This window comes from Rhinolophus hipposideros (genome assembly GCF_964194185.1).
Source record: "Rhinolophus hipposideros genome assembly, chromosome: 21".
Lineage (NCBI taxonomy): Eukaryota > Metazoa > Chordata > Mammalia > Chiroptera > Rhinolophidae > Rhinolophus > Rhinolophus hipposideros.
The window spans coordinates 40648724-40674488 of NC_138067.1; the positions used below are offsets into that span (position 1 = coordinate 40648724).

Below are 25765 nucleotides of genomic sequence, written 5' to 3' on the forward strand. Positions count from 1 at the left end.
GGGGAAATGGGGAGAGGTTGGTTAAAGGGTACAAACTTTCAGTTGTAAAATGAATAAGGTCTGAGCATCTAATGTATAGCATGGTGACTATCACTGATAATGCTGTATTGCTAAGAGACTAGATCTTAAAGGTTCTCACCATAAAAAAAGTCACAATGTACTATATGTCAATTCATCACATAGACTTTAAATATATGACAATTTTTTTGTCAATTACATGTCAATAATGCTGTAAAAAAATTGAATTTGTTACAGTTATCTGAGCAGGACCCCTCACTTCCACACCTACTTTTTGAATAACCATCGCTCATTAACTAACTACCTTATAGAAAAATAAAATAGTCTATGTATGTACTTAGGATGTCAGGAAAACACTGGATGTTGAGATTTTTGAAGGTCAACTAAAGAAACATTTGCATGCTATATTCTAGGCTTTTTTTTCAAATTACAGTATTTGCTTCACTTTCTTCCAGGTGCACCTTCTTTCATTTGCTACAAAACCCCACGTTTCTAAATGAGCAATTAAAACCAACAAAAATGGGAAACTTACTTGTCGTGTGGCTGGATCAGAGGTTACTTTTCCTTCTTGTGAGTCTTTAGCATCTTGTAATGAATAATAACTCACACCAGGTAAACTGTCAGAGGTCTAGATGCAGCCAGGCACGAGTAAACTCAAAAAAGCAACAGCATCAAATGAAGTTTGAGATCCTCTCTTCACCTTTTTCTCCTATACAGCCACATTTATTATTACTGATTTTTAAAAAAATTAAAAGGAAAGAAGGAAAAAAAATAAAAGCCAGGGGCTAATAGCGCCTGAGAACTGACTGAACCGATCCATCCTGTATATCAAAAAAGAAAGAAGAAAAAGTGGCAACCTAGTGTAAGCACTACCTTGTCGAGGATTCTGGGAAATGTAGTCCAAAAGCGCCAGGTAAAGCCGCTTCTGCTGTCGAAGGGTGGAGCTGTAGCACCTGGTTTTTCTCGGGGATTCTGGGAAGTGTGGTTCAGGAGCGGTGTATAGTCCGGACACTTCCGCCACAGGAGAGCGACGTGCCCTGGTCAATCCTTTCTACGTAGGAGGTGAGTGAGAGCCGAACCCCCGTGTCTCTTCCGAGTTTCCTGGGCTTGGGACCCGCAGGTGCAAACCCTCCCCCCATCCCGGGGAATAGAAGCGGCGGAGGGCAGGGACCGCGGTTTGCATCACCTTGGCGTTTAGAGCGGTTGGTGCGTCCCGTGTGGGGGTGGGCTGTGGTCGCGATTCTAAGTTTGAAGGTCTCCTGGTCGTCCGGGTTCCCTCGCCTCCCCCATCTTCCGCTCGCTTTTCCGCCTTTTAGTGATATAATCTTTGTAGTTATGTAATTTCTCCGTTTATCTTTTGTAAAGTGGAGTTAATAGTAGTATCTGCCTAGTAGGCGTGTTGTAAGATTTAGGTGAAGTAAAAAGATGTAAAAACGCTTAGAAGCGATCCTGGCACAAGCTAAAAAGGTGGTCGGTTTTTACCAATCTATTATTTCTTTCCGAGAAGCACTCAGTCCCTGAAAGCTTCTGTGCTGAGCTACGGGTTGGTGGGCCCCTGCTTTAGCTGCTGAGCCACTAGCCCTTCTCTGATCCTTGCCGGAAGTGGGGCTGTTCATAGATTCCTACTGACTCCCCACTCCATCCTTACCCTTTTTTTTTTTTTTTTAAAGATTTTATTGGGGAAGGGGAACAGGACTTTATTGGGGAACAGTGTGTACTTCCAGGACTTTTTTTCCAAGTCAAGTTGTTGTTCTTTCAGTCTTAGTTGTGGAGGGCGCAGCTCAGCTCCAGTTGCCGTTGCTAGTTGCAGGGGGCACAGCCCACCATCCCTTGGGGGAGTCCAACCGGCAACCTTGTGGTTGAGAGCCCACTGACCCATGTGGGAATCGAACCGGCAGCCTTCGGAGTTAGGAGCACGGAGCTCTAACTGCCTGAGCCACCTGGCCGGCCCCCTTACCCTTTTTTTAAAAGGAAGGAGTGGTTCTCACCGGCCAGCTGGTGCCTGGGGGTGTCCACTGTGATTTATTCTGAGCCAGAGACAAAATTGTGCTATCTTGCCGCTTCTTTTCCTTTCTCAGCCCTGACTTCTCAAAGAAGGTGCAAAAGGGAGGGCGTGACCCGGTGGCTCCTGGTAACATTGCCCAACGTGGGAGAACTTACCGTGCTGTGTGCCATTTAAGCTCTCAGTTGGAGAGCAGACTTCCTAAACTCATTAGCAATTTTTTTCTCTTAGGCAAATGCTCCAATGTTAATAGCATACAGGGAGGTTGGATGAGACATGTGTTGACAGTAACAATTTTCTTTAACATGTTAAGTGCCAGATAGTCTTCTACAGGCTTTTATGCATTAATTAACTTAATCCTCATAATAGACAAAGACAGTAGTCCGTATTTTACAGATGAGAACGTTGATAGGTAAAAAATTTTAAGTTGTTTTCCCAAAGTCAAACAAGAGAAAAAGACAGAACCAGGAATTTGAACCAGGCAGTCTGGGTTCTTGACCTACGTACCGTATTCTCCTTCAGCCCTAAGAAATGGTAATCCCCATGACTGAAGCAGGAAGGGTTATTTTATAATATTAATAATTTAGGACCTTAGAGGACTTGAAGGCTATGCTCATTTAATTAAGTCCTTGTTATATTATGTGACATTATGTTCATATTCTGATTATAGAATTAATTTGTGCTCATCATAGAAACTTTGAGAGACATATAAAGAAAGCCAAAGATTCGCAAAGTGTAGAGATAAATAAGACCTAGCCAGACCATCAGCTCTAATGCGTCTTTTGGAGCAAAAATTAATATAAGACCCAGTCTTATTTTAATATAAGACCGGGTATAATATAATATATAATATAATATAATACCGGGTCTTATATAATATCATATAAGACGCATTAGAGCTGATGGTCCGGCTAGGTCTTAGGTCTTATTTTCGGGGAAACAGTATAAACATGTTAATTTGTTTCTCTTTTTTTTAAATTTGTTTCTCTTTAGTTATGTCTATGTCTGAGCTGTGTCTATTTTTTTCTATGCTTCTCAAAAATTGTATCATACTTGTACTTTTATATTTGGTAACTTGTGATCATGAACTATTTCAAATACAAATGTATACTAATGAATTCTCACGGAGCCATTAATCCTTGTCAACCTTTAACTGTTGTCAACCTTTTGTCAATCTTGTTATATAATTCTCCCTCTCCCCCTTTATTTATTTTTTATTTATTTATTTTTTAAAGATTTCATTGGGGAAGGGGAGAACAGTGTGTACTTCTAGGACTTTTTTTCCAACTCAAGTTGCTGTCCTTTCAGTCTTAGTTGTGGAGGGTGCAGCTCAGCTCCAGGTCCAGTTGCCGTTGCTAGTTGCAGGGGGCGCAGCCCACCATCCCTTGTGGGAGTCGAACCAGCAACCTTGTGGTTGAGAGGATGCATTCCAACCAACTGAACCATCCGGGAGCTCTGCGGCAGCTCAGCTCAAGGTGCCATGTTCAATCTTAGTTGCAGAGGGCACTGCCCGCCATCTCTTGCGGGAGTTGAGGTATCGAACTGGCAACCTTGTGGTTGAGAGCCCACTGGCCCATGTGGGAATCCAACCGGCAGCCTGCGGAGTTAGGAACACGGAGCTCCAACCGCCTGAGCCACCGGGCCAGCCCTCCCCCTTTATTTTTTGCTTTAGTAGTTTAATGTAAAATACAGACATTGAGTCAAGAGGCTTTATACTAGATTATCGTAAATATATGGAGGTCAAGGAAGAGAGGACGTTAACATTTTGAAAGTTTTCACATGGTAACTCGGAGAACTGTTTAGTGAGAAAGCTAACCACAAAAGAATTGTAGTTAAAGATGTGAAAGTGATGAATTTTGTTTTCTCATTTGGAATTTAATTTGCTCTTGGTTTCCAGTCAGTCTCTCCTTCTAGGCTGTAGATTCCGATGTTGTGGGAATTGTGTCATATTCTTTATAGTGTGCCAGCACTGTGATAAGGTTTGCAGAGAGAGATTATTCAATCCAGTGTTTGTGACTGGTGCAAGTGTCACCTGGCAGTTAGATACTAGGGCCTGAGTGTTTTCTGAATTCCCAAAAGCGGATTAGATGACAAAATAATAAAAAGGATGTACATAGGTATTTCTCATCATTTATCTCCCTCATGCTTGGCTGTATACAGAAGCTTTTTCAGCGTATTTGATAGTTTAAGTTCAGTCGTTGATAATACTTTCATGTCCTAAAACAAATTTACTTAGGAATGAACCAGGACTAATGTATCATTTCTGTATTTATTATTTATTACATAATAATGAAGGTGATAATAATAATTAGCATTTATTGGGAGCTTATTATGAGTCAGGCAAAGTTTCCAAGGCTTTCTATGTACTAACTCATTGTTCCTCAAAACAACATACAGATGAGACACGAGGATAATTCACCTGCAAAGGTCACTCAGCCAGTAATTAGAGCACTAGGATTAAAACTATCCTTTCTATAATAGCACTTCTCCATTTCCTTCTCTTCCCCCTTTTCCTGCCATATTTTTCTTTTCCTTTTCTTTCTTTTCTTTTTTCTCTCTCTTTCTTTCTTCTTTTCTCTTTCTTTATTTCTTTCTTGTTTTTCTTTTCTTTTTTTATCTTTTTAAGAGAATTTTATTTGAGTGGTTCTTACAAAGATTATTGCAATCCTGCCTTATTTTCCTTAACAGTATCTATCACCGGCTAACACATTATGTACTATTCTGTTGATTGGTTTAGTACCTGTCTCCTACTATAATATCAGCTTCACGAGAACAGGGACTGTTTTCACTATCGTGTCTTTAATATACAGAATTATGCCTGGCACATGTTAGATGCTCAATATATATTTGTTGAATGAATGAATGAATGATCCTGATGAGTAGTAATGCAGTAAGGGCTTCAGCTGATATAATACAGGATGGATATTTATCAACTATTCATTATTTCATATATATATTTTAACAAATCTAAAAAAAAAGCAAACAACAACAACAACAACAAAAAAAACCCCAACAAATCTGTCTTGAGTGTCTGCTACATGCCATGAATTGGAGAAAGAATAGTGACCAAAACAATACAGCTTAGATTCTTAAAAAATAGATAGATTAAAGTAAGATAAATAACAAAAACACAGTATGTTAGGGAGATGGCACTAAATATAAAAAGGGAGTGAATGGGAGAAGAAGGGAATCGGTGGGGTGGAGGATTTAAATTATATAAAGCATGTCCATAGAAGAACTCTTTGAGGAGAATGACATTTGGGTAAATACCTGATGGTGGGAAATAAAGAAAAAAAAAATAAACAGTTTGAAATAAATAAATAAATAAATAAACACATAAATAAATAAGGTTTGCCTTATCCAGAGCCCATGATGGACCCTTTTATGATATTTCACATTTAAGGATGACCTGGACATTGCTTGAGCAAAGCAAATGAAATAAGAAACCCAGAGGAAGAAATTGGAAGATACATTTCACCCTCTCCTCCTCCCAGTTGGAACAGCCTCAGAATTGTACAGCTCAAAGGAACCCCAGAGATCGAATAAGTGGAGTGTGTCTTCAGTCATTCTTTGATTCAACGTGTTTTGAGTACTCCCTCTATTCCAGGTGCTGGGGATAAAAAGATGTGTTAGTCATCTCATAGGCAGACCAGATGCTTACCCACTAATTATCCCCACCTGCCCTCAGGTGATGGAAGGCTTCTGGGAGAGGGATTTGAAAGGTGAGAGCCAGCAGGTAGCCAGCGGAGCGAGGCACCCCAGGCCCCACTTGCTTTCCTCTACTAAATACTCTGAAACACCAGGTCTCCTTGCAAAACCCTGTTACTGAGCCAAGCAGGAGGTTGTGGCAAATACAGGGCCAGAGACAGAGAACTGGGTATTACGCACTGCTATTTCTTCCAGGCTTTGAGAAGTGGATGCGTCACTCTCGTCCCTACTAGAGTATTTCCTGAGGTAGGAGGACCCACAAACATGAGTAGCTATCAGGTATTCTGCGCTTATTTGAATGTATTCACCGAAACCTCTTAAGGATGCTGTGGACTTGATACTGGTATTGTCCCCATTTAAAAAATGTGGAAAGACAAAGAGCTAGTATGACAGAGGAGTCAATAGTGCAGTCCTAACGATTTGCGCCCTCCGCCCTCAGACCTTTTAGCCTCAGAGTTCACTGTCATAGTCATAGCCACTACATTCCCCTGCCTTTCATGTCCCATGATACCCAGGATGAGAACGATACCCTGGGAGCTGCAAGGACTTTTAGCCTTACTGCTTAGAGCTGGGCAGGTTGTGCACTGTACAGGGGTCCCTGGCTGAGGGGCTAGTGATACGGGCCAAAGGAGGGGTTGCTTTTTAAAATTCACACAGAGAGCCGCCATATGGGTCAGGGCCTATGGCTCGTGGCTTTTTTCTTTTTTGCAAGTTCTGCCTTCCTGGGACTCTGCTCTTCCCCAGACAGAGCAGGAGAAAATGACCAAGTTTCAGGTGAGTTGAGTTTTGGTTTTTAGCTCTTAAAATTACATTTCTGGTGGCAGCCCGTTAACTTAGCTGGTTAGAGCGGGGGTGCTCTTCACAAAGTTGCTGTTTGATTCTCACATGGGCCACACTGTGAGCTGTGCCCTCCACAACTAGATTGAAACAACTACTTGACTCGGAGCTGATGGGTCCTGGAAAAACACACTTAAAATAAATAAAAGTTTTTAAAAAAAGTGACTTTCTAGAGCAAAAAGAAGAAAAATTACATCTGTGTCTTCCTTAATGATCAGACACATCTTTTTTTCTCTTCCTTGGGAAGTATAACAGAAGAAAACAGGTGTTTATGTACGTCAATTACTAGCCTTTTTATTACTTCTTTTTTTATTTGTTTTTAGTTTTTGGTTTGGTTTGTTTTATCATCTTCATTTCACAAATAGTACAGAAATTCATAGCTATCAAAAAAAATGTAAAAAGCCACATTACTATACTGCTGATAAACAGCTATTTTCCCCATGCTATATTTTATATAATCACAACCACAATCTATGTACAATTTTCAGTTCTCTTTTTTCACTTAATGTTACCACTTGAGTTTTTTGTGATTCAGCATTCTTTTATGTACCTGTCTCAAACTTTTTGCCTAAACTTCAAAAGCTACAAACAAGCATACATACCGCTGTGCCTCTGAATACATTTTGTTTTGATTCATAGCACTTTTGCATGGGGATTTAAAAATTGAAATATAATTCACTTACAAAAATTACACAGATCTTAAGTGTGAGGTCTGTGACAGTTGTATATCCCATTTTGAAAGTTGAATAATTGCATTAGTCCACCACCCAAACAAGAAATGCAGTAGGAACGATGAGTGTGGTGATGTCAGTCAGAGCTCACATCTGCACACTCATGAGAGAGGCAACACAGGAGAGAAATCCAACGTGTGTCAGGTATGCTCTAAGAGCTTCAATCAGAATTCTTCTCTTCTCACTCATGAGCCCATTCACCCAGGAGAAAATCTACACAGGTGTGATAGGTATGTGAAGGGCTCCAGTCATATCTTAGATCTAACCCCACCCTGTGTAGACAACACTGGAGAGAAATTCTAGAAATGTGAGATATGTGATCAGGGCTTCAACCAGATATCCCAACTTCAAGCCCGTTGGAGAGCCCACCCTAGAGACAAAACATACAAAGAGGAGTCATGTGATCAGATATTTAATCAGAAATCTGGTCCTCATCAGGGAGTTCACACTGGAGAGAGGTCATATGAGTATGAGATCTTCACACTTGTGGTAAGGACTTCAGTCAGGCCTCAAATCTTCAAGCTCCTAGAATCCACACCGGAGAGAAACCATACAAATGTGATGTGTGTGAACTTCAGCCATAATTCCCATCTTCAGGCCCATCAGAGAGTCCACTCAGGAGAGTAGCCATACAAATGTGAGACATGGGGTAAGGGCTTTCATCAGATTTCTCATCTTCGTGACCATCAACGAGTCCACACTGGAGAGAAACCCTTCAAATGTGCTGTGTGTGGGAAGGGCTTCAGTTGGCATTGATATCTTGAAGCCCATCAGGAAGTCCATACAGGAGAGAAGCCCTACAAGTGTGAAGTATGTGGGAAAGCCTTCATCTGGAACGCGTACCTTCATGTCCATCAGAGGATCCACACAGGAGAGAAACCCTATAAATGGGGTGTCTTTGGTAAGAGCTTCAGTCAGAGCTCACACCCTCAAGCCCATAGGAGAGTCCATACTGGAGAGAAACCCTACAATTGTTTTGTGTATGGGAAGGGCTTTAGGAAGAGTTCATATCTTCAGGTGCATCAGTACATATATATGAGGTCTGACAACTAAGTTCGTGAACTTGTTGCAAAGTATTGCTAACCTTTTTTGATACCAGAAGGATTATGCATTATGAATTTATACCAAATGGACAAACAGCCAAGTTTACTATTTGGAAGTGCTGAAAATGCTGCATGAAAAAGTTAGACAACCTGAATTTTTTGCCAACAATTCATGGCTCTATCATCACGACAATACATGGCACTGTCTGTGAGGGAGTTTTTAGCCAGTAAACAAATAACTGTATTGGAACACCCTCCCAACTCACCTGCTCTGGCCCCCAATTGCCTCTTTCTTTACCTAAAGATAAAGGAAATATTGAAAGGAAGACATTTTGATGACATTCAGGACATCGAGGGTAATAGGACGACAGCTCTGATGGCCATTTCAGAAAAAGAGTTCCAAAATTGCTTTGAAGGGTGGACTAGGCACTGGTGTTGGTACATAGCTTCCCAAGGGGAGTACTTCGAAGGTGACCTTGGTGATAGTCAGCAATGAGGTATGTAGCACTTTTGCTAGGATGAGTTTGCAAACTTAATTGTCTGACCTCATAAATCCAGTACACCTGATGAGGGTGATAAAAGTGCCCTTCAGAACTTAGACTTCTCATTTTCATCAGAAAATCTACACAGCAGAGAATGTAAAATGTTGTGTTTTAAGAATTCAGGCACGAGATAAGTTTTTTACAGTTGTCTGAATTCCACTGGAGGAAACCTGTTTGTTGTATGAATATTACCAGTGTTACTGACAGAACTTCAAAATGTCACAGTTTTTAAGAGAATGCACAAAAGAGAAACCCTCTGGTACAATATGTTTGTCAGAACCTCCACATTCTACAGAATCTACACAGGAGAGAGGCCTTAAAAATGATAAGGAAGTTCAGGACTTCAGCACAAGTATAATGATGGACATGACAAAATCCATGCCCACTAGAATGTAAGTTCCACGGGAGCAGGAGGCTTGTTTACTGCTGAATGACCATGACCTTGAATCAGTGCCTAATACAAGGTGTCTTGGAAATGTCTAACTTGATGGAGAAGAAAACCTATTATAAATAGGACAACCATTTGAAAATTTTAATGAATTCAAACAATTTGTCATAACAAATTGTACTAGGAAAAGGATTTTTGTAAGAAGCCTTAAAAATTAATTCAAGAAACTGATCACTTAATAAAAATACATAAAATCATGCAATCTGCAATTTGAGTGTAAGAGTTTTGCAATTGGCTCCTGACCTCTGCTCAGCTTCACTTTGCAAGCAGCAATGAGCTAAAGTTTTTATCTTATAATTTAAGACTTTCCCTTAAATTATAAGATATAAATTTGTGGGAAGCTGTCCCCTACCTCCAGTAAATATATACCTGTTTGAGTAAACTGTTCAACCAAGCAAAACCAAAAACAAAACCAAAACCAAAAACTACTGAAGCAGCTGAAAATCATGGGTGGTGTCCAAAATTCTCTGTGCCTTAAAGCTTGGTTCACATCCAAAATGCATGTTATAGTATGTTCCCCTTTTCCCCCACAACCCTTTCTCATGAAGCTTGATGGAATTAAAAACAAATTTCTCTTTTTTCATTCTGTCTGTTCCTGTCACACAAAAAACAAAAAGGACAGTGAAACTTATGCTATTACACAACTGATGGTACAGTGCACAGGGAAAGCCAAGAACCTTAGCTCTTTCTGTGAAGTCTGGTCCAGGATCCACACGAAGGCTGGGCTGCAATCATGGCCATTCTGGAGGACGGTTCAAATTCTTACCCAAAGCTACTTTTCAAGTTTGAAAATACTTATTCAAATTACCTGCAATCCATAGAAGACATCAAGTTCAAACTTACTCATTTAAGAACTGCAGTTTCAGTCATGGCCAAGATTCTGCTGTTGGAGTGCCTAACCAGACATAGTTACAGGGAATGTTTGGGAAGACTGGATTCTTCACCAGAAAAGACTGAGACGAAAACCTCCACTGAATTGGTGCTCTCTCCTGATATGCCTAGAATAACTAACAAATCCTTATTAACCTCATTTCACAAGTCAGTGGAACAGGTAGCCCCAGATACTGCAGATGCTGAAAGTGGAAAAGAAATTAGGGAATCTTGTCAAAGTACTGCCCAGCAGGATGAAACTACAGTGGTACCTCGGTTTTTGAATGTCTCCGTTGATGAACATTTCAGTTTACGAATGCCATAAATTTTATGGATCTATGGTATCATGAGATAGTAAAATTCATGCTAAATTTGAAGTTCTAGGGGTTGATTTTAAAGGTCTGGAATGGATTAATCCATTTTGCATTACTTTCTATGGGGAAACCATGCCTTGGTTTTCGAACATTTCAGAACTCGAACGGTCTTCCAGAACGGATTATGTTCGAAAACCGAGGTACTACTGTACAATAGATGCTAAAGAAGATCTGCCTTTTAAAAATGTTTCTTGGTCAGACTGGATAAATGTTCAGGATAGACCTAATGATGTGGTATCGTTGGTCATTAAGTGCTTTGATTCCATGAGCAGGCTTGATCCAAGGATTATTTGACCATTTAGAGTAGAATACCATCAAACTACTGCCAAACTTGATAATCAGAATATGAAAGCCATTAAAGGACTTGAAGATTGTCTGTTATGCTCTGGCTCCGATGATCGCTAGCTGTGGCCGGCTGGTGAGTGAGCAGAAAGAACTTGCTCAGGGATTTTTAGCTAATCAGATGAGAGCTGAAAACTTGAAGGACGCATTTGTATTACCTGATGTATGCCTGAGTCATGCAAATCTGTTGATGAGTATGTTGCAAAATCATAGAAAACTGTTGGATGTTAAACAAGTGTACCACTGCCAAACAAGAACTAGCAAGTAACCTACACGTCAGACTGAAGTGGTGTTGCTTTGTAATGCTTCATGCTGATCAAGATGGAGAGAAATTGCAAGCTTTGCTCCACTTGTAATAGACATTTATACAATGGAGTATTATTTGGCCATAAAAAGAATGAAATCGTACCATTTGCAACAACATGCATGGACCTAGAGAACATTATGCTAAGAGAAATAAGTCAGAGAAAGACAAACACCATATGATCTCACTTATATGTGGAATCTGAAGAACAGAATAAACGAGCAAACTAAACAGAAATAGACTCAGAGATACAGAGAAAAACTCATGGTTGCTAGATGGGAGGAGGTGGGGATGGGAGAGAAGGTGAAGGGATTAGAAAGTGCAAATTAGTAGTCATAATATAGTCACGGGGATATGAAATACAGTATGGGGGATATAATCAATAATATTGTAAAGATCATGTAAGGTGCCAGATGGGCACTGAGCTCATCGGGGGATCACTTCAGAGACGGTGTAGATGCTTGACCACTGCACTGTACACCTGAAGCTGAAGTAGAATAATATTGAATGACAATATAATTAAATATACTGGGGTGCCAAAAAATGAATACACATTTTAAGAGCTATTATCTATGTATCACTTTCCAAAGTTGAATTGAATTACAGTAGCAATGTGTAGTATGACCTTCGCTCAAAAGATGGCGTTAATCAAATGACTGCTAGTGTCACCATGTGACAGGCAGGACAGTCAAAGAAAATAATGGAAGCACGGCAAGACTATTTTGAAGTGGTATTTGAAATTCGAGAACATCGTGGAAGTACAATGACAATGAAGGCGTCAGTTTGCAACAGAACCTACAACACGCCTAACAACTGCACACATTTGTGATAAGTCTGAGATGCACGGTCCTGTGTGTGATGTGCACCAGGGAAGGCCCAGGAGGCTTCCACAGCCACAAGTCCTGCTGGCTGCTTCTGCTGTGCTTTTACTTTACAGCTCACCACGGAAGTCTACCAAACAGTGTTCGCCGTCATCGGAAGCGTCTGGACGCTGATGGTAAGCACATTGAGCACCTCTTGTCATCGCAGAAGTCAAACGTGACTTGTATTCGTCTTTTGTTATCGGTATATATTGAGTATTACAATTTTAATACAGTTTTTTCCTTTCTTAAAATGTGTATATATTTTTCTGGCACCCTCAGCCATGGGTGTGGAGTACAGCATAGTAAGATAGTGGAATTGTAACTGCTATATACGATGTCTGAGGGGGAGGAGATGGGGGGGTTATCACTTTGTGAGGGGTACAAATGTCTATTACATTGCTTTGTACACCTGAAACTAATAAATAAAATAAAAAATAGAATATATAATAATCACAGAATGAAAAGGGAATTATAGTCTTTTGACCTGGTGGAGAATGTTATAATGAGACTGAGAAAGGAAAAAGGCACTTGAAAGAGTTCTCCCTTTTTTAAGTTCAGGAAACAAACAGAAACAATCAGTATTCCTGTTTATGTAACCAAATGTACAGCAATTTGACTTCAAGCTTAAATTACTTCCTTGGTTATCTTAAAAAACAAAATTCAAGCTTGAATTTTGTAACAGAAGGGTAGCCTGAAAAAAATTCACATAATTTCTAATAGTCTTAGTATTGTCCTTTTTGTTTTAATTCTATTTTTTCCTTATAGTCAATTTTAAGAGTTAAGAGTTACTGTACTGGGATCATACAGAAGCTATTATTTCCTGTATATTGTTAAAGTAATTTAAGTTTTATATGTGAAATAAAGTATAAAGAAAACTAACAAAGTTCACAGGATAGAAAATGAATCAATAAAAAGCTTTACAATTTGATTCTGAGTTCTAAGATTATATGAATATGCTTTTGTTTTTGTTTTGATATATGAACTTTGGGCAGCACACAGTTGCACAGTCAGGGCTATCTAATGAACTACTGAAGGCTAAGCTGCTAGATTTAATGTCTAAAATTTTACTAAAAGGGAAAAAAAATCTCTTCACAACCACAGTGTGCTATACTCCATCATTTATATTATTTGGCTTTTCATTGCCAAGAACTTGAATTTGCTTCAAGCACGATTGTTTCCTTTACCATTGTCACTTCTCTGCCAGGTATTTACCGTGTTTCCCTGAAAATAAGACTGGGTCTTATACTGTATTTCCCTGAAAATAAGACCAGGTCTTATATTAATTTTTGCTCCAAAAGACACATTAGGGTATATTTTCAGTGGATGTCTTATTTTTTCCTGTACAACAATCTACATTTATTCAAATATAGTCATGTCATCATCTTCTGGAACATCGTCATAATGTACTAAATGCATCCGTCTGGCTGACGATCTTAACTGGGGCTTATTTTCAGGGTAGGTCTTATTTTCGGGGAAACATGCCATGTACTTTTCGTTCACAGCTACTGCTAACAGCCCCAGACTTATCTTCTGTGACTCCATCTCTCTCTCTCTTTTTTTTTTTTGGCCACCAGTACTTGAGTCAAACTTTAGTGTGAATTCTTCTGATTGGCATATCCTTGGTCAATAAGCTTCTCCACTAGCTCTGGTGAAAATGGGGAAATAGTTGTATTAGACAGAGGCAGAATATTAACAAACCAATGAAGAAAGTTCCTTCAAAATTTATAGCATTCAACTTAGGGGAAGAAAATAAAAAATTCTGTTTTAAGTGACGTATCTTCAAAAATAAGCATACCTCTCTTTATGTTTTATGGTTGATGTTGCTATTGGTGATGGTGATGGTTTGTACATTTGGTTGCTTTTGCTTTTATCTATTTTGTTTTCAATTCACTAAGGTAGGGTGTAGATTTAAGTTACAATGTGAGGTATTCAGCTTTATTATTAGGAAAATACAAAGTTATAAATGCAACTGTTGAAAACTATCCTACTGAGTACTATGGCAATAGCTTCCATTCTACTTTTGCTAGAAGTGTAGCCACTTGCAACATAATACGTATTTTGTCTTTGTCCAGGTTGTGCCTCCTGTTATTCAACATGAAGCTTTATTTCTAATTAGTTATTAACCTTTAAATATATTACACTTGCCAAATCAATCCCAAAATTTTCAATGAGATCATAAGTTTCATGGCATATTGTATAGTCCATTCCTCCCAAAAGTATGAAAAATACATGTAATTCTATATTTCCACAACCCTTACAATTATAGAACTTATCGAAAGATCCTAAAGTCATGCTTCCCATTTATCTTTAAGTTACTGTGTTTTCAAAAAGTTCCTTATAATTAAAAAGAAAGAATTTAAAAAAAGATGAGTATAAAATTTCATAAATTACATACTCTCATTACCTCTATTTTTCTTTTAATAACATGTTTCCTCAATAATATAAAAGCATATTTTCCTGTCAATACATATTGACATCATTATTTCATTGGCTATACAGAGATTCACTAAATGGATGTATCCTTTCATTTAGTCAGTCTCCTGCAAGGGGATGCTCACTTTATTTTTAGTGTTAAACATTATAAATAGTATCATAGGGACATTAGTATGTCTACGTCCCCTGGCATTTGTCATATTTTCTCCTTGGGATAAATTTCTATAATTGAGATTGCTAGTTCTAAAAGACAAACATACTTAAAATTGTTTTATTTTTAAAGCCTAACTTGGAAATTATGATAGTTTCTTAGGCAATTTCAAATGTGCAGGGAGGTCCAGGCGTCCTTCACCCAGCTTACCCCAGTGGTAACATCTTTTACATCCCACCATTACAATATCAAACCCAGAAAAGCGACACTGTATAAAACGCAGAATTTATTCCGATTGCACCAGTTTTACAAGCACTCCTGTGTGTGTGTGTGTGTGTGTGTGTGTAGTTCTGTGCACGTAAAATGACATGTAATTTTATGTAACCACCCTGAAATCCATAGAGAACTGTGCCATCCCCTCAGGCTCCCTCGTGCCATTCTTTATAGCCACACCCATTCCCTCCCCACCATCCCTCACCCCTGGCAACCACTAATCAGTTCTCCATCACTCTTATTTTATTTCCAAAGTGTTACATAAATGGAATCATACAGTGTGTAAGCTTTGGAGGTGCCTTTTTTCTCTCGGCATAATGACCTTGAGAGCCAACGAACTTGTTGTCTGTGTCACTTGTTAGTTCCTTTTCATTGCTGATTAGTATTCCATGGTAGAGATGTGCTACGGTTGGTTTAACCATTCACCTGTGAAAGGACCTTTGGGTTGCTGGTTTTTGACATCATGAATAGAGCTGCTATCAATGTTCATGTACAGGTTTTTGCATGAACATAAGTTTTCATTTCTTTGGGATAAATGCTCAAGAGTGTGACTGAGGGGGCAGATGGTAATGGAGTTTTAATTTTCAAAGAAATTCCCAAACTATTTCCCAAGTGTCTGTGATAATTTACATTCCCACCAGCAATGTATGAGAGATTCCGTTTGTCCACATCCTCAACAGCATTTAGTGTTGCGACATTTTAAATTTTGGTCCAGATTGTCAAAGAGTCTTCCAGAAAGGCTGTACCAGCATATTCTGACAAAAAGTTCATGAGAAACCCATCCATCTCCCCCCCACTCCCAATACCAAATTTCTCTGTGTCACATATAAGGAAACAATAAGAGGTCAGATACTGTAAAAGTTATTTATGACCTTGAGGTCTGGGAACTCGGATTTTGGTAGGGTTTCCACCATTCCCTATATGATAATGATGATTCACTGAGCCCAGACTGTTTGTACGAATAATGTGGTTTATACCAGACACCAGCTTGGTTTCTGGGCACTGGGAATTGGAGCACGTGACCAGCTGGCCATCAAAGTCTTGGACACTGAGTGTCTAATGGGCTTTCCTGGCAACCACACATCACGTGTTGTCGCAGCTTCTTGCTGGGGGGATTAGGTGTGTCCTGTGTGGCTCACAGGAAGGGGACTCTTGGAAGCCTGGACAGGTTTCCTCTAGACTTCACCCCATGAAACAAAGCTTTACATAAACCAGAGTGAAAAGGAGGGGCCCCCAGGAGGGAAACACTGAGCTTCCTGGTGGAAAACTAAGTTGTCACAACCTCTGTCCCCAGCTGTTAACCTTGTAAATGCTGGATTAAGCGCCTGGGCTTTACGTTCACTTGCAATGAGGGATAAGAGGACTTTTAAGAGCATGGCTTTGTATTTTGTGGCTCCTACACCTAGACATATGATAAAAATTGATGTAAATGTGTATACGCCTATAACTTTATAAACGCTAGAGGGATCACCCCAGTCACAGAAAGCTGCAAAGAAAAAATGTTTAGGGCCACAACTCCCTTACTACCTGCTGCCGGTTGTTGGTGGTGGTGGTTGAAATTAAAACTCTTTGAATTTTAGGAACAGAATAAGTCTCTGTAACTGATGATTTTTGCTGAGTCTCGCCTATTTGAGCCTCTGGTGGAAAAGGGAGGCCACATGAAAAGAGAGGCCATCTCCAGACACACTTCCAGAATTTCCAGAAGCAGTTTTTAGCTGCTAATGAGCTCTTGGGAAATCAGACGCCTGACCAGATAGCTGGACGCTTTTCCAGCCTGCGTGCCTATTGCTGAGAGAGCCTTACTTAGACTTGCAGCACAGCTGTCTGGCAAGAAGAGCATCTGGCATGTTTGGACTCCTGACATCACAGATCCTAGCTGCCTGGACCTGTCTCTAAGCTGAAACTAGATACTGGCTGCCTGAGCTGCTCCAGCCCCAGCACATGCTGTGTTGTACTGAATGCAGTGGAATCGCTCCACTCAAACCTGCTCAGACTATGGGACTATGACAGATTTAGGGTCCACAGTGGGGGACTCTAAACTGTTGCACAACATCATGGCGGCTCTCACTTCTGAGTATATATCCAAAGGAAATGAAAACAGGTTACCGAAGAGATATGTGCACCCCCGTGTTCACTGCAGCATTATCCACAATAGCCAAAATATGGAAACAACCTACGTGTCCAACCACAGATGAATGGATAAAGAAGTGGTGTATATATACAGTGGAATACTATTCAGTCATGAGAAGAGAAAAGGAAATTCTGCCATATGGGACAATAGGGATGGACCTTGAGGACATTGTGCTGAGATAAGTCAGAGGGAGGCAAATACCATCTGATAGCTCTTATATGTGGAATCTCAAAAAATCAAAATCGTAAAATGGTTGTTACCAGGGGCTGGGGAGGACAAACTTTCAGCTAGTAGGTAAATCATATTGGAGACCTACTACATGATGTCATGATTACAGACAAACACTAAATTTGCTAAGAGACTGGGTCTCAACCGTTGCCAACACTAGAAGAAATGATGTGTGTGTAACGAGATAGAGACGTTAGCTAAAGCTCCAGTGGCCATCCTATTGCAACATAAATGTATCAAATATGTCGTACACCTTAAATTTACACAGTATTGTATGTCAAATAGATCTCAAAAAAGGTGGGGGGAAAAAACCCCATGGATGCTGCTGGGCCCTCTGGGTCACATGGAAACGCCCCAGCAAAGGGCTTGTTACTGTCTAATGGGACGTCTGAAACTGAGCTGATTGGCACTATGTGTCAGTACAGAGACTGGCTGCACTTCTAACTACGAGCCCTGTCTGTCAAAGAACACATTTGGATTTCCATAGGAGATCATTCAAAAAGACATGCAATAGGGAGAGTGCTCCCCTTTCAGAAATCTGCAAGTGTCTCAAACGTAAACAGAAAGGGGCTTTTCTAAAGCAGGAACTTCCTGGGGGAGGAGATGGGGAGGAGCAGGTGGCCAGAGCAGGGCTTTAGCAGGAAATGTTTACTGTCAGCAGAGACATCCCAGGGATGTCCTCCAGATGCTTGAGAATTGTAGCTACGGTAAGAAACCCAGAGGAAGTGCCCAGAAAATGAAACTGCTGCACATGGCCCCTGTCCAATTGTGGGTTCATTCATTCCTTCACTCATTGTGCATTCCGCCCTTCATTGGTATAGGGGCTGGCGAGCTGGCGATAGGAAGCTGAGTAAGAATCACCTCTCAGCTTCATATCTCCAGTCCCCTGTACCCCCTCAGGTAACACAGGAGGTTAATTAATAAAATATTCCTGGAGGACGATGGAAGGCTTCCTGGAGGCAACACCTGGGTAGGGTTGGGAAGGGCACGTGAAAGGTTTCCAGGAAAATGAAGGGAAAGAGGGCCACCCAGGTGGAGACAGTGGCCTGAACAAAGGGGTGAGAGGACCTAAGGACTCAAGAAAGGCCACATCTGGAAAGTCGGGGCTAGAAAAGGGACCTGACTGATTGTCACGGACAAAACTGAGCCAGGCGCACCAGACCCTTACTTGGTCGGTGCCCACTAAACACCTGAAATTGTCACATGTCCCTGTAATTCCCAGTTACTGAGCAGAAGGCATCTGATGACCCTGGAGCCAGAGAGAGAGGATAATAGGGGTTGTGAAGGTATACTCCAAGTAGGAAGAGAAACTAACAACGACCTGTGACTTGTCTCAAATGCTTACCGCGGGCTCGCCACTGTCCTGTGTGTTTTATGTGTATTTTATTAAGTTATGCCTCACAAACACCCTGGGAGGAAGTTACGACTATTTTCCTGTTATAATGATGAGGCAGCGAAGCGCCTGTCAGCGTTAGATGGGGCTCCAGGAAACCAGCACGTCCTTCCCTGTGTCTCATTATCTGGCAAGCGGCCATCTGGTAGGGGGCGCTTTCTCCCTTTTTGGTGTCCTTTACTCCTTAGGGTAGGCTGAATACTGCCCCCGCCCAAAGATGTCCAGGTCCTAATCCTCAAAACCTGGGAATATGTTTCTTTCTATGACAAAAGGAATTTTGCCTATGTGACTAAACTCAGGGAGGTGGGGAGCGTAGTAGTCTGGGGTAACCAGGTGGGCCCAATGTAATCACCAGGATCATCTGAAGGGAAGGCAGGCGGTTAGAGAGAGGCGATGCTGGGCCGCTGGCCTTGAAGGTGGAGGACCGGCCAGAGCAGCCTCTAGAAGCCGCAAGAAACTGGCTCCCGCCTGGAGCCTCTGCGAGGAACCAGCCTTGCCGACGCCAATCCAGACCCCAACATTTAAAAATTGTTGCTTTAAGCCATGTTTGTGCTGTTTTTTACAGCAGTCATAGGAAACTAATCCACTTCTCACCTTTCTTTCACTGATTCCATGAGAATGTTCCCCATTCGTCTGCACTTGTCTTTAAAGCAGCCCGGTGACACAGGCTCCAGTCAGAGCTTACGGGAACTCGGCCTGCCCTTCTGTAAAGTCCGAGCAACAGTAATCGTAATCCTTCTTTATGGAGAGTTCATCTCACGTGCCAGGCCTTGAGCCCCGCCTCACACACATAAGCTCCCAAAACCTCTTGGTTGGATTTTGTCATCACTAAAGTCTTGTTAAGTGAAACAGAGACTCACAAAGTTTTTGTTTAAGACGATAAATGAAGAAAAGTCAAAGGTTTCATTAGTCCAGAGATCGCCGGAGAAGGGGGATGAGCGTTTGAGCCTCTTCTGGCTTCAGGAAGAAAAGTCGCCAGCAAGTGAATATTCCTTTTTCTAAAACAAATATGAACATCAAATAAGTTACTAGGCAACAAATAGGTAAAGCTGCCAGCCAGAATTTCACATTTTTTAAAGATGAAAGTCTCTGATGTTCGGGCATCTTCCAAGCACATTTGCAAAGATGGCTTTGTAAAGCGGGATAGCATCTGCTTCTGTGCAGCTGCCAGGACATGGGGTTCCCCCCCAACTTCCAAGCAGAGTTATAACAGCTTTTCTCCACTCTCACATTCATCTTCACAGCTACCCCACGAGGTTAGGCACCATTGTCATCCTCAACTTGGCAGATGACAGAATCCACTTCAGCCAAAGTTATCTGACTGGTTGGTAGCATGACTGTGATATGAATTTGGGCATTTTGGTCCCAGCACTAAAATACATTCTCCTGCCATCGCTTCCCACATTTCTGGGCCTGGGGCTGGCTGGCCTGGGAGCTCTAAGGAGCAGCCTGCTGGACGATTAGACGCATCTGTGCAGTTTGTTCTCCTCCCAGCTGAACTAGTGGTACCTGGAGTCCAGCCCAGACTCTGCTCACCAAGCCACAGGGGCTGGGTTGGCTGGTGGAAGGGGCGCCTTTTTCTAATTTTCTCAAAGATGTCAAATCAGCTGTGGAATTCCTGGCCTTTCTCTCATGACTTCTTTTATCCTTTTTCCAGGTCTGTCTTCTCATGACTCTGGCCTTCCCTAGACAAAGGAGGAGAAAATGACCATGTTCTAAGTGAGTTGCGTTTTTATTATCACGTTTGCATAGTGGCCACATCTTTTTTCAATTTCTTGGAGAGCAAAAGATGACACAAATACTTAGTGTCTGCGAGGTATTGGGCATTTGCTTTTCATTTAATTTCATTTACGGTTTTTGTTCTCTTGTTTAGCAAATAATAGTGTAAAAGTGAATAAATACATTAAAGTAGAAAATTCCTCCATTACTCCTCTGCTCACAAATCAGCTCTTTTCAATACTTTTTAATAGTCATTCTTAAATATACTTATACAATGGAATAAGTGATTTTGTATAGTGTTTTATCTGTTATTTTTTTATAATAGCATTGAGATATAATACCATACAATTCACCCATTTAAAGTGTAAAATTCAGTGGATTTTAGTATATTCACTGATACGTGCACCCATCACCACCATTTTATAGCATTTCCATCTGCTCAAACAGCCCTGTACCCTTTAGCTCACCCATCCTTCATGAGCATGGAGTCATATAGTATATGGTTTTTTATGACTGGCCTCTTTGATTTGGTGCAATATTTTCAGGGTCCATCTAAGTTGTAGCCTGTAACATTACTTCATTCCTTTTCGTGGCTGAATAATATTCCATCATGTGGATGTAGCGCAATTTGTTTATCCATCTCTCAGTTTGGATGATTCCAAACTTTTGGCTATTATGTATAATGCTACTGTAAACATCGTCTGTGTGCAGTTTATTGCGTGGACATATGTTTCCATTTCTCTTGGGTAGGAGTCGAATTGCTGGGTCATATGCTAACTCTGTTTAACCAGGCTGTTTTCCAAAGTGGCTGAATCATTCCTGCCAGCAGCGTGTGACGGTTTCAAATTCGCTACATTCTCTTCAGCACTTGTTATTATCTGACATTTTTTCATTGTAGCTACCCTGGCAGGTATGAAGTGGTATCCCATTGTGGTTTGGGTTTGCATTTCCCTAATGACTAACCTGCTCACTTTAAAGTTGGGTGATTTGACTTTGTATTAAGTTGTAAGGATCTTTATATGTTCTAGATACTAGTCCATTGTCAAATATATGAACTACAAATAGCTTTTCCCATCCTGTAGGCTGTCTTTTCACTTTCTTAATAGTGTCCTTTGCACAAAAATGTTTACTTTTGATGAAATACAGTGTATCTTTTTGTTTGTTGCTAATGTTCTAAGAGTCCATTCCCAAATCTGAGGCCATGCCGATTCACCTGTTTTCTCTGAAAATTTTGATAGCTGTAGCCTCTCACGGTTAGAGCTTAGCTCAATTCTGAGCTAATTTTGCACATAGCAGGAAGTAAGTGTCTGCTTTCATTCTCTTCTATGTGGCTAAGGAGTTGTGCAGCATTATGTGTTGAAAGAAGATCATTCTTTCCCCGTTGAATGGCCTTGGCACCCTGTTGAAAACCAGTTGACCATAGACAAAAGGTCTTATTTCCGGCCTCTCAATTCCATTCCGTTGATTACATTGGAATTCCATTGATCTAGGTATCTATCCCTATGCCATCATTACACTGTCTTGACTACTTCGAAGTAAGTCTACTTGACTACTTGACTACTTTTGAAGTTGCTTTGAAGTAAGTTTTGAAATTAAAGTGCGAGTCTTCTAAATTTCCATCCAACATTTTCTTTTGATGCCTGTCAAAGTACATTGAAGTTTTATCCTCCCAAATACTCCAGCATACATGTCATTAACAAGGACTCAATATTTGTTTATGGATGTTCCTTTTTTTTTGAGGTATAATTTAATACATTGAAATGCCCGTATCTTAAGGGAACCATTCACTGAGTTCTAAAATCTGAATGTATGTGTGCAGCCTGAGCCCCGATCGAGATAAAGATTCGTCCTGGAGAGTTCCAGCGTGCCCCTTCTCGGGGTTTTCCCACAGCCTTCTCTCCCCCACAACCAGACAAACCACTGTTCTCCTGTTTTATCCATCACAAATTAGATTTGCCTGTTCTGGTTTGTGCTGCTGATGTAGTTTGATATGTTTCTGTGGTTTTGTGGTTGTTTGCTATGCTTCCCAGGTCTCTTTTCTTTTTAACATTATGAAAATTTTCAAACATACAGTAAAATGGAAAAATCTGTTGGATTGACCCTTTGATCATTCTAAAATGTCTTTCTCTGTGTCTGGTAACAATTTTTGTCTTAAAGTCTGTTGTCTGATATTAGTATGAACACTCCAGCTCTTTTGATTATTGTTGGCATATTTTTTCCCCATCCTTTTACTTTCAACTTATTCGTGTCTTTGAAGCCCTAGAGGGTGGCTCATTCCTTGGCTTTTCCTTTTAAAGGTTTTCGTTAGCTCACTATTTGCCCCAACTATTAGGAACTGCCTCAGGTCAAGGGGATGGTAAAATGTTGAGAGAATTCTTCCAGAGGTGATTGGCTCAGTAAGGATTCTATTTTGGGGCTTTGAAAGAGCTTCTTCGGTTCCGTCCTGCTTCCTTCAGTATGGAGAATGCAGACTGTCCGTTTCTAAGGCTGCTGCTGAGCTGGGGAGTGGGAGATGGGCCTGGGCTAAGACAAAAACCACAGTTTTCGCCATTTCTGTTCCGGTGGCTGTTCTCCCTGGGAGAAGGCCGGTAGGCAGCAGCCATGGCGCCCAGCCGAAATGGCATGATCCTGAAGCCCCACTTCCACAAAGACTGGCAACGGCGTGTGGCCACGTGGTTTAACCAGCCAGCGCCGAAAATCCGCAGACGCAAGGCCGGGCAAGCCAAAGCGCGCCATATCGCTCCGTGCCCTGCGTCGGGACCCATCCGGCCCATAGTGAGATGCCCTACTGTGAGGTACCACACCAAACTGCGAGCTGGCAGGGGCTTCAGCTTGTAGGAGTTAAGGGTGGCCGGCCTCCATAAGAAGGTGGCCCGGACCATTGGGATCTTAGTGGATCCAAGACGGCGAAACAATCTACTGAGTCGCTGCAGGCCAACGTGCAGCACCTGAAGGAGTACCGATCCAAGCTCATCCTCTTCCCCAGGAAGCCATCAGCCCCCAAGAAGGGAGACAGCTCTGCTGAAGAACTCAAATTGGCCACCCAGCTGTCAGGCCCAGTGATGCCCATACAGAATGTCTACAAGAAGGAGAAAGCCAGGGTCATCACAAAAGAGGAGAAGAACTTCAAGGCATTTGCCAGCCTTCGCATGGCCCGTGCCAATGCCCGGCTCTTTGGCATCTGGGCGAAAAGGGCCAAGGAAGCTGCAGAACAGGATGTTGAAAAGAAGAAATAAAGTTCTATTGACAATTAGTGGGGGGAAAAAAGAAAAAAAAAAAAGAACCACAGTTTTCACTGCTCTTACTAAGATTCAGCTGCTTTTCTTGCCTAAACACTCCCTGGGTTGTTGCAAGCCTTTGGTTAATTTCCAGAGTTCTGAAAACAGTCGATTCTATTTCTGCCAATTTTTTCATTGTTTTTATGTAAGGGAAACTTTCAGAGGTCCTTACTCCATCATTCTCGCTGACCATTCCTGTACAAGTATTTTCATGGACTTACATTTTCACTTGCCCTAGGTAGATGCCTAGAAGGGTAATCACTGGCTCGCAGAAGAGATAAGTGTGTTAAGTTTTTTAAAAACTGCCAGACTTTTCCCCACAAAGTTGTACCACTTACAGTGCAAACATGAGGTTTTCAGATGTGACATTCATAATGAAGATGTGGGACATCATAAATGTCACATGAACTGAACTGTACAACGGAAGTGTCATAATTGAAGCATGCTTTTGTGTATTACTTACCTACATTTAACATAAAATTGAGTTTCAGCAATATTGTTCTGTTAATCAGTTCATTCCTTTTGAAATTCTGTTTCATGGTATGATGTGGGTATAAATGTATGACATGGATTCATCACAGTTTATCTATTAACCAGCTGATGTAACTTCCAGCTTTTGGCACTTACGCAAAAGCTGCTATAAACGTTTGTGTGCAGGTTTTGAATGTGTGTTTTCATTTCTTTTGGGTAAGTAGGAGTGAGATTGCTGCGTCTTATGGAAAGTTTTAGTCAATTTCATAATAAATTGTTAAGCTGTTTTCCAGAGTGCTGTTACAGTTTGTGTGTGAGTTCCAGTTGTTTTGCGTCTTCATTAAAACTTAGTATTTTCAAATTTTTGGTTTTGAATTTGATCCATTCTGATAGGTGTGTTTTCTTATTGTGTGTGTCTTACTGTGGTTTTAATTTGCATTTCTCTATTAACTAAAGATGTTGAGCATGTCCGTGTGCTTTTTAGCCATTCCTATATCTTCTTTTGAAAGTGTTCAAATATTTTTTGCATTTAAAAATGTTGGATAATTTGACTTACTGAATTGTAAGAGTTCCTTTTGTATTCTGGGTGTTAAGTCGTTTGTCAGATTTATGTCTTACATTTTCTCTCACTATATAGCGTATATTTTAAATTTTATAATAGCATCTTTAGGAGTTTTTCACTTAATGAAATTGAATTTATCAAGCTTATGTTTTATGATTCATCCTTTCTCATCCAATATAAGAAATCTTTGACTAACCCACATTCATAAAGGTTTTCTATGTTTTATAAAAGTTGTATAGCTCGTTTCACATGGAGATTGATACATTCTGAGTAAATCTGTAAATATGGTATAAGAGTCAAAGTTCATGTATTTTAACATGGTTGTTCAACTAATCCAGTAGCATTTGTTGAAAGAGTACCTTTTCTCCATCGGTGCCTTTGTCAAAAATTAACTGGTACTATGTGTGGTACTAATTATGGAGCCTACTCTGTTCCATTGAGCTGTGTGTCTGTTTCCATGCTAATCCCAACCTGTCTTGATCGCTGTATCTTTAGAGGACGTCATGAAATTAGGTGCTGTAAGTCTTCTAACTTTGTTCTTTTTCAGAATTGTCAGGAGTGTTCTAAATCTGATTGTCCATGTAAATTTTAGAATCAACTTGTCAACACCTACAGAAAAGCCTGATAGGATTTGGGTGGAGGTTGTGTTAAATCTATAGGTCAATTGGGGGAGAACTGACATTTTAACAATAATCTCTCACCCAAGAAAAATGACGTATCTCCAGTTACCTGGGTCTAGTCTCCTTCAGGTGCTGTCCGTGTGTCACAGATCATAGCATATAAATCATATTGCTCTGTCACATCCCACCTAACTCTGAAGGAGGGGGGTCACCTCCCCTATCTCCAGTCCCTCGTCAGATGCCATGGTGCTTGGAGGAGCACCCCAGACCCCTAGGCTACCCGGGAGCCCTTTGGGATGAGCTAGTGAACAGCAATAGGAGTTTGTTGACGGTGTGAATGGCTCTGCCATTTGTGCACCATATGTGATGGAGCTCAGTGGGGTGTTGCTGCTTTCCATCCCCGAGCCAGAATGTCCCTGATAAA

At 40.8% G+C, this 25765-nt stretch overlaps 1 pseudogene across 1 annotated transcript; it reads left to right on the plus strand.

The window, feature by feature from the left end:
• The first annotated feature begins 1001 nt into the window (after positions 1-1001).
• Positions 1002-23763, plus strand: LOC308489658 (large ribosomal subunit protein eL13-like; annotated as a pseudogene). The gene is made up of 3 exons (XR_013995415.1): positions 1002-1080; positions 20349-20410; positions 22995-23763. The product of XR_013995415.1 is annotated as a large ribosomal subunit protein eL13-like (transcript).
• Positions 23764-25765: the final 2002 nt, after the last annotated feature.